We start from the raw sequence: 9,266 nt of genomic DNA, 5'->3' as shown, positions 1-9,266 counted from the left end.
GATAATCTTTTTGCTTTTCGACGGCATGTAATCGGGTATTGCATCGAATGACACTGGGCGATTGAAAGATGTTTCAACTCGCTTGTCAAGGCAAACATTTATTCACAACGAAAACAGACATAGGCACATGTGGATTGCTAATGGATAATGGATAATGGTAACGGGTAACACCCAGGTCGTGCGCCGTCTGCTGGAGAGCCAGCGGCTGGTGCGTCCTGAGCGGGGTCGCCACCGACGCCGTTCGTCACCCAGACAGCCGGAGACCGGCGGACCGGCCGGGACGCCTAACGACAGACACAACGACCCCTCATGGCTATGTAGCGGGCTACCAGTGAGAGGTCACGGAAAGGTCAGCTCATAATGTGCACGGCGTGACATACAGTGTTAATGTCATCCCGCGGTCGCCGGACAGTGAAAAATTGGACAATGACATTTCGCCGTCAAGACGAGCTCTACTGTCTACAAGACACAAGTAGTCTACATACTGTCTGCTACCGGAACTACTGTCGAGCTTCTTACTGTTAGTAAGAAATTACACAGGTCTAGATGCAATTTCAGCGATGAACTTCGGTAGTGCATGGCTGTGCAATTTCAATCACAAGATATTCTTGTTCATACATATCGTATTATCGGCATGGTACTCGCTCGTTATCACGCTTGCGTGGGCATACGGTAGCTCAAGGAAAATATGGATAATCGTAGAAGCCGGTATCAAGGGAATCCAGTGAGCACGAACACGCAGTACACGTGGGTGCTTTCTAGTTTCCTGGACGGTCACGCTTAGTGTAGCTAGCTCGGCCTTAAAAGATCATCACGGACACGGGGCAACGCGGCACTAAGACAGGATTTGATCTCCAGCAGACAAGCTTCTATCGGTGCCCCGCGCCATCTCTCAACAATCGTCCACAGCCGCGGCTCCTGTGCACTGAGACGCTGTCACGACCGAGTCGTATTGCGACTGGAAGCCAGCCCACTGCCCCGTCTCTGCCGCGTCTCCGGCGGTTGGGACCTGTGCCGGGGGCGCCTCCTCCAACAGATTAGTGGCCATGGCCACCTGTAGCAAACCGCGGCAGCGGCGGTCGCCCACGGGTCGCCGTCCACCTCCATAGAGATGTGCGCCGGCGCACTGTCGTCGCCGCCGCCGGCATCCTGCGGGAAGGAAAATACATGTCCGGTCAGAGACTTGGGATCAACACTGGTATGTACAAAATTTGCCTATAGGATCCGCGACACCGGCACGTGAAGAGAAAGAGAGAGAGAGAGAGAGAGAGAGAGAGAGAGAGAGAGAGAGAGAGAGAGAGAGAGAGAGAGAGAGAGAGAGAGAGAGAGAGAGAGAGAGAGAGAGACATGGGGGTCATCTGGGACACGTCAGGTCACAAAGGTCAACTTATGGTCATCGCAGAGCTCAATTAGGGCCCTTCTGGGACACGTCAGGTCACAGAGGTCAGCTTGGGGTCATCAAAGAGCCTAATTGGAGGTTACGGAGGTCATCTGGGACATGTCAAGTCACAGAGGTCAGCTTGGGTCATCACAGAGCTCGATTGAAGGTCATGGGGGTCATCTTGGACACGTCAGGTCACAGAGGTCAGCTTGGGGTAATCAGAGAGATCACTTAGAGGTCGCAGAGGTCATATGGGACACGTCAGGTCACACAGGTCAACTTGGGGTCATGAGGGAGGTCACTTAGAGGTCACCGAGGTCACATGGGACATGTCAGGTCACAGAGGTCAGCTTGGGGTTATCAGAGACCTGAATTGGAGGTCATCTGGGACATGTCAGGTCACAGAGATCAGCTTGGAGTCATCAGAGAGGTCACTTGAGGTCATAGAGGTCATATGGGACACGTCAAGTCACAGAGGTCAACTTGGGGTTATCAGAGACCTGAATTGGAGGTCATCTGGGACATGTCAGGTCACAGAGATCAGGTTGGAGTCATCAGAGATGTCACTTGAGGTCACAGAGGTCATATGGGACACGTCAAGTCACAGAGGTCAACTTGGGGTCATCACAGAGCTCAACTGAGGGTCATCTGGGACACGTCAGGTTACAGAGGTCAGCTTAGGATCATCAAAGAGCTCAATTGGAGGTCATCTAGGACATATCAGGTCACAGAGGTCAGCTTGGAGTCATCAGAGCTCAATTGGAGGTCACGGAGGTCATCTGGGACACATCAGGTCACAGAGGTCAGCTTAAGGTCATCAGAGAGGTCACTTAGAGGTCGCAGAGGTCATATGGGACACGTCAGTTCACAGAGGTCAGCTTGGGTCATCACAGAGCTCGATTGAAGGTCATGGGGGTCATCTTGGACACGTCAGGTCACAGAGGTCAGCTTGGGGTAATCAGAGAGATCACTTAGAGGTCGTAGAGGTCATATGGGACACGTCAGGTCACAGAGGTCAACTTGGGGTCATCAGTGAGCTCAATTGGAGGTCATCTGGGACATATCAGGTCACAGAGGTCAGATTGGAGTCATCAGAGCTCAATTGGAGGTCACGGAGGTCATCTGGGACACGTCAGGTCACACAGGTCAGCTTGGGGTCATGAGGGAGGTCACTTAGAGGTCACAGAGGTCATATGGGACATGTCAGGTCACATAGGTCAGCTTGGGGTTATCAGAGAGCTCAATTGGAGGTCATCTGGGACATGTCAGGTCACAGAGATCAGCTTGGAGTCATCAGAGAGGTCACTTGATGTCACAGAGGTCATATGGGACAGGTCAAGTCACAGAGGTCAACTTGGGGTCATCACAGAGCTCAATTGAGGGTCATCTGAGACACGTCAGGTCACAGAGGTCAGCTTGGGGTCATCAAAGAGCCCAATTGGAGGTTACGGAGGTCATCTGGGACATGTCAAGTCACAGAGGTCAACTTGGGTCATCACAGAGCTCGATTAAAGGTCATGGGGGTCATCTTGGACACGTCAGGTCACAGAGGTCAGCTTGGGGGTAATCAGAGCGATCACTTAGAGGTCGCAGAGGTCATATGGGACACGTCAGGTCACACAGGTCAACTTGGGGTCATGAGGGAGGTCACTTAGAGGTCACAGAGGTCATATGGGACATGTCAAGTCACAGAGGTCAGCTTGGAGTCATCAGAGAGGTCACTTGATGTCACAGAGGTCATATGGGACACGTCAAGTCACAGAGGTCAACTTGGGGTCATCACAGAGCTCAATTGAGGGTCATCTGGGACACGTCAGGTCACAGAGGTCAGCTTGGGGTCATCAAATAGCCCAATTGGAGGTTACGGAGGTCATCTGGGACATGTCAGGTCACAGAGATCAACTTGGGTCATCACAGAGCTCGATTAAAGGTCATGGGGGTCATCTTGGACACGTCAGGTCACAGAGGTCAGCTTGGGGTAATCAGAGCGATCACTTAGAGGTCGCAGAGGTCATATGGGACACGTCAGGTCACACAGGTCAACTTGGGGTCATGAGGGAGGTCACTTAGAGGTCACAGAGGTCATATGGGACATGTCAAGTCACAGAGGTCAGCTTGGAGTCATCAGAGAGGTCACTTGATGTCACAGAGGTCATATGGGACACGTCAAGTCACAGAGGTCAACTTGGGGTCATCACAGAGCTCAATTGAGGGTCATCTGGGACACGTCAGGTCACAGAGGTCAGCTTGGGGTCATCAAAGAGCCCAATTGGAGGTTACGGAGGTCATCTGGGACATGTCAAGTCACAGAGGTCAACTTGGGTCATCACAGAGCTCGATTAAAGGTCATGGGGGTCATCTTGGACACGTCAGGTCACAGAGGTCAGCTTGGGGTAATCAGAGCGATCACTTAGAGGTCGCAGAGGTCATATGGGACACGTCAGGTCACACAGGTCAACTTGGGGTCATGAGGGAGGTCACTTAGAGGTCACAGAGGTCATATGGGACATGTCAGGTCACAGAGGTCAGCTTGGGCTTATCAGAGACCTCAAGTTGAGGTCATCTGGGACATGCCAGGTCACAGAGATCAGCTTGGAGTCATCAGAGAGGTCACTTGAGGTCAAAGAGGTCATATGGGACACGTCAAGTCACAGAGGTCAACTTGGGGTCATCACAGAGCTCAACTGAGGGTCATCTGGGACACGTCAGGTCACAGAGGTCAGCTTAGGATCATCAAAGAGCTCAATTGGAGGTCACGGAGGTCATCTGGGACACGTCAGGTCGCACAGGTCAGCTTGGGGTCATGAGAGAGGTCACTTAGAGGTCACAGAGGTCTAATGGGACACGTCAGGTCACACAGGTCAGCTTGGGGTCATGAGGGAGGTCACTTAGAGGTCACAGAGGTCATATGGGACATGTCAGGTCACATAGGTCAGCTTGGGGTTATCAGAGAGCTCAATTGGAGGTCATCTGGGACATGTCAGGTCACAGAGATCAGCTTGGAGTCATCAGAGAGGTCACTTGATGTCACAGAGGTCATATGGGACACGTCAAGTCACAGAGGTCAACTTGGGGTCATCACAGAGCTCAATTGAGGGTCATCTGGGACACGTCAGGTCACAGAGGTCAGCTTGGGGTCATCAAAGAGCCCAATTGGAGGTTACGGAGGTCATCTGGGACATGTCAAGTCACAGAGGTCAACTTGGGTCATCACAGAGCTCGATTAAAGGTCATGGGGGTCATCTTGGACACGTCAGGTCACAGAGGTCAGCTTGGGGTAATCAGAGCGATCACTTAGAGGTCGCAGAGGTCATATGGGACACGTCAGGTCACACAGGTCAACTTGGGGTCATGAGGGAGGTCACTTAGAGGTCACAGAGGTCATATGGGACATGTCAGGTCACAGAGGTCAGCTTGGGCTTATCAGAGACCTCAATTGGAGGTCATCTGGGACATGTCAGGTCACAGAGATCAGCTTGGAGTCATCAGAGAAGTCACTTGAGGTCACAGAGGTCATATGGGACACGTCAAGTCACAGAGGTCAACTTGGGGACTGGGGTCATCACAGAGCTCAACTGAGGGTCATCTGGGACACGTCAGGTCACAGAGGTCAGCTTAGGATCATCAAAGAGCTCCACTGGCGGATCCAGACTTGCGTTTTGGGGGGGGCCAACTCGTGCAAGGAGCCAAACCTAGGGTACCCCCAAATCCTGTTTTCTCATCGGATTTAGGCCACTTATTTTTCGTCACAGCCCTGAAACGATAATTTTTTTTTTTAATTAAAAAAAAAATAGAGAGAGAAATGGTAGCCCACTCAACCCGTGCCTTAATATTACTTTGAAAACACTTCAAATTGCTTTTGTCGACCACCGCTCCGGGTCGGTGCTTGGCGCAGCCTTCGCGGGCTGGGAGGTGTCGGTTGAACCTCTCTGCCGTTCGGCCCCTGATCAAGCTAGAGCTCGCGGAAAAAAACGAGTGTGTTGCCTGTGAGTGACGAGAGGAAGCCGATGATACCCGATTTTAAGGTCCTTGGTCATTGTTTGACCTTCCAGGGCGGTGTTTCACGGTCGCGCTGCCAGCCGCTGCCAGCGCATTCCGCGAGCTAAGGTCAACCTTCGGTAGTGTTGTAGGTATAGGCTAGTTGATGTCTCCATGGAAACCAAAAGTGCCAACAGCGCTGGCAGCGTGCCGTGAAACACCGCCCAGGTCAGGTCACAGACCCAAAAGACGGGAAAATCAGGGCCTGTCAGAACCTCCTAAAGTAAGGCTGTAATAGATTTTTTTGTGCTGATCACGAATTTCATGTTAGTTTGGATCATAGATGATGTCTTCATGCCTTTAGGCCATGTCGGGGCAGGCCAGGTCAGGTCAACCAGGTCAACCAGTACTTATGGGCGTCCGTGTAGCAGGTGTCCGACTACCACTGGCAGCTACGTAACATGATACGAAGGCATCAAAACTACTTCGTAAATGTTCAAATGGTTGCTAAATGCTAAATTCAAAATCAGCTAAACGAAACTATCCTAGAAACATGTTAAACTCGGAAAAGTGCACCGAGGTCATCAAAGGTCAATGACCTGACTTGACCCTAAGGTGACATTGACACCTACCACAATGGTTGGGACCAACATCATTTCACATGTTTGAGCGTTTTAAACCACGAAAAGACTGTAAACGAGCGGATAATGTGAGCCGACATACGCGGAATCGCGATTCCGGCCAAACATGGCCTCAAACATGGCCAAACATATGGTGCGTTCGGAGAGGCACATTCCACGTGGAATCCGTGGAATACTCCATGCGCGCGGAACATTCCCGGAGATTGGCCGTTCAGAGAGATACGCCTCCGAACGCGGCACGGGGAATATTCCAGGGGACGGTGAATATTCCATGCTCTCCGAACGCACGGATAGTCTCGAGAAATAGGCCACAGGTCAAAGGTCACTTGGGTCAGGGTCATGAAATTTTCAGACTTTGTCAACATGAGGGTGCTAAAGTTTCGTCGCGATCGGATTCATGATAACTTACACGATAACTTCACGCGTCGATCGAGAGGTAAAGTATGCAATAAGAACTGCTTGGGTGAAGACGAGACCAACACTCAAGCTCACATATTTTTAATGATACGGTAGTTTCTACCTACTACGCTACTGCTCACATTCATATTTCTTAAGTGTTTTGGGGGGTCAAAATACATGTTGCCCCCTTTCAGGCTTGGGGGCATGACCCCGTGGCCCCCCTGGATCCGCTAGGTCGAAACTAACTAGGCCGTTTTCAAACGGTCTGATATTTCAGGTCATGGTTTGCAAACGGCCGGTGTTTTCAGGCTGTTTCATATGCCCTGACTGGGCCAGGCCGTTTGCAAACGGACAATTTTCATACGGCCTGTAACATATATTCATATTTCACCATCTGTCGCAGCATCAAATGCTGATGTGGTGCACTCAAAAGCCGGAATTGGTCCTTGGATGCCGTAAGGACCCTTTTAAGAAATAAGTGACCCGACTGACCCCTTAGAGATTGGCCTGAGCTCTGACCGAAATAAGTCTTTTACCGTTTCACGGGAAGGGACAAAAAGGTCCCTGATATGCTTCTTGTACAATTACCAAACAAAACAAGCTTTTCAACGCCAACTCAGTGAGTGTTCCTAAAAAATTATTGCGCATATTCCGTGAATGAAAAATTGCCGGGTCATGTCAGGTCAGGCTGCCAGAGCAAGTTTGTTAACTTGACAGTTCAATCGATATGTATGCAATAAGACCTTCTCGGGTGACGACAAGACATGACGACACTTTATGAAGGAAGCTAGTAAACCAGGTAGTTTCTCCATAGGCGCGGGAACCGGGGCAGTGGGGACAGCTTGCCCACCCCCCAACTATGGGGCCGTGGGGGCGGTGCCCCCACAACTTTCAGACGGAATACCCCATTTTTGCAAATGTTTTCTTTTTTTGTTGAAAAAAGCCAAGGGATGAAAAATAAGTGGCCCAAAACCGGTGAGAAAACTAGATTCGGGGGGACCCTAGGTTGATCTCTGTTATGGTGTGCCCCCCCCCCCCAGTCTGAAAGTAGTTCCCGCACCCCTGAGTTTCTCTACGCTATTGAATCACGCCGGTGATTCTAACTTTTAGGTATCTACTACGCAACCTTCTCACATTAATTTTTCATCAAGCGTTTTGGGAGGGGGGCCAAAAGATATGTTGGCCCCCCTTTCAGGCTTTTGGGGGGCCATGGCCCCGGTGGCCCCCTCCCTGAATCCACCAGTGGGGGGCGGTGCCACCACAACTTTCAGACGGAATACCGCCCTTTTTGCAAATGTTTTCTTTTTTTGCTGAAAAAGCCAAGAGATGAAAAATAAGTGGCCTAAAACCGGTGAGAAACTAGATTTGGGGGGACCCTAGGTTGATCTCTATTATGGTGTGCCCCCCCCCCCCCAGTCTGAAAGTAGTTTCCGCACCCCTGACTTTCTCTACGCTATTGAATCACGCTGCTGATTCTAGTAGGTATCTACTACGCAACCATCTCACATTAATTTTTCTTCAAGCGTTTTGGGGGGGGCCAAAAGATATGTTGGCCCCCCCTTTCAGGCTTTTGGGGGGGGGCCATGGCCCCGGTGGCCCCCCCCTGGATCCGCCAGTGAAGAGCTCAATTGGAGGTCATCTGGGACATACCAGGTCACAGAGGTCAGCTTGGAGTCATCAGAGCTCAATTGGAGGTCACGGAGGTCATCTGGGACACGTCAGGTCACAGAGGTCAGCTTAAGGTCATCAGAGAGGTCACTTAGAGATCGTAGAGGTCATATGGGACACGTCAGGTCACAGAGGTCAACTTGGGGGTCATCAGTGAGCTCAATTGGAGGTCATCTGGGACATATAACTTATAAGGTCACAGAGGTCAGCTTAGGATCATCAAAGAGCTCAATTGGAGGTCATCTGGGACATATCAGGTCACAGAGGTCAGCTTGGAGTCATCAGAGCTCAATTGAAGGTCATGGAGGTCATCTGGGACACGTCAGGTCAAAAAGGTCAACTTGGGGTCATCGCAGAGCTCATTGGAGGTCATGGGGGTCATCTGGGACACGTTTTTGGAATCGGGAGAATTTTTGGGGGATGACCCTTGCAGCGTCCAAGACCGCCTTTCTGGATTCGCCAGTAGTTGCTGGAATGGTGTTAGGCTACTTCCAATTCCTGAATGCCCCAATTAATGTGAAATTGCATATTATGGACCATTTTCAACACTCTTGCTGCCTCGCTGGCATGGATGGAGGCCTCATAGACCTGTCAGTTCAAGCTCTATAACTTGCATTAGCATCAACGGATTGCAACAAAATTTTCAGGGTCTCAAGTTCAAACAATTTTACATGTACCACGTAAATTTCGAGACAATGACCCCGATGATCTGTGACCTATTCGGTATTCCCCAAGGCAAGGTCAACCTGCGACACTGACACTACTTACGACTGCTATTTCAATTTTGTAAGTTGTGTCGCAAATCAGGCAACGTGCAATACATTAAAATTACAATAACCCACACCAAAACACACTATACCCACCAAATCAAGTTCTTCAGCACCCCTAAAGCCAGTGCACTGGCACGCGGGGCACGTCCAAGGTCAAATCGCGTTTCTCAGATTTTCGGTTTGTTATTTTCATCAAGGTGTTGATAGGTGCTCGCACGGTAGCCATGTTGGGATAGGTGAATTGAAGGTAAAATTATTTAAATATTTTAAAATAATTTAAGACCTGCCAAACCTAACAATACGCAGAATAATAACCAGCATTAAAAATTGTATTGGGATAAAAATTTATATGTGAATCGAAAGGGTCCGCTAAAAATGACCTTGACCTTTGACCCGTTATTTCTCCGTAGTTTGACCTTGCCAAAACAA

General features: G+C 50.2%; 1 long non-coding RNA gene across 1 annotated transcript; it reads right to left on the bottom strand.

Moving 5' to 3' along the window:
- Positions 1-78: 78 nt before the first annotated feature.
- On the bottom strand, positions 79-9,057 carry LOC122388908. Its single transcript, XR_006257885.1, has 2 exons — positions 8,931-9,057; positions 79-1,149 (listed from the first exon to the last, which is right to left on the bottom strand). It is a non-coding gene; the product is annotated as an uncharacterized LOC122388908 (long non-coding RNA).
- Positions 9,058-9,266: the final 209 nt, after the last annotated feature.

This window comes from Amphibalanus amphitrite, unplaced genomic scaffold (assembly GCF_019059575.1).
Source record: "Amphibalanus amphitrite isolate SeventyFive unplaced genomic scaffold, NRLGWU_Aamphi_draft 000338F_arrow, whole genome shotgun sequence".
Lineage (NCBI taxonomy): Eukaryota > Metazoa > Arthropoda > Thecostraca > Balanomorpha > Balanidae > Amphibalanus > Amphibalanus amphitrite.
Note: the sequence above shows the minus strand (reverse complement) of the source record. Positions and strands in the feature narration are given on the sequence as shown.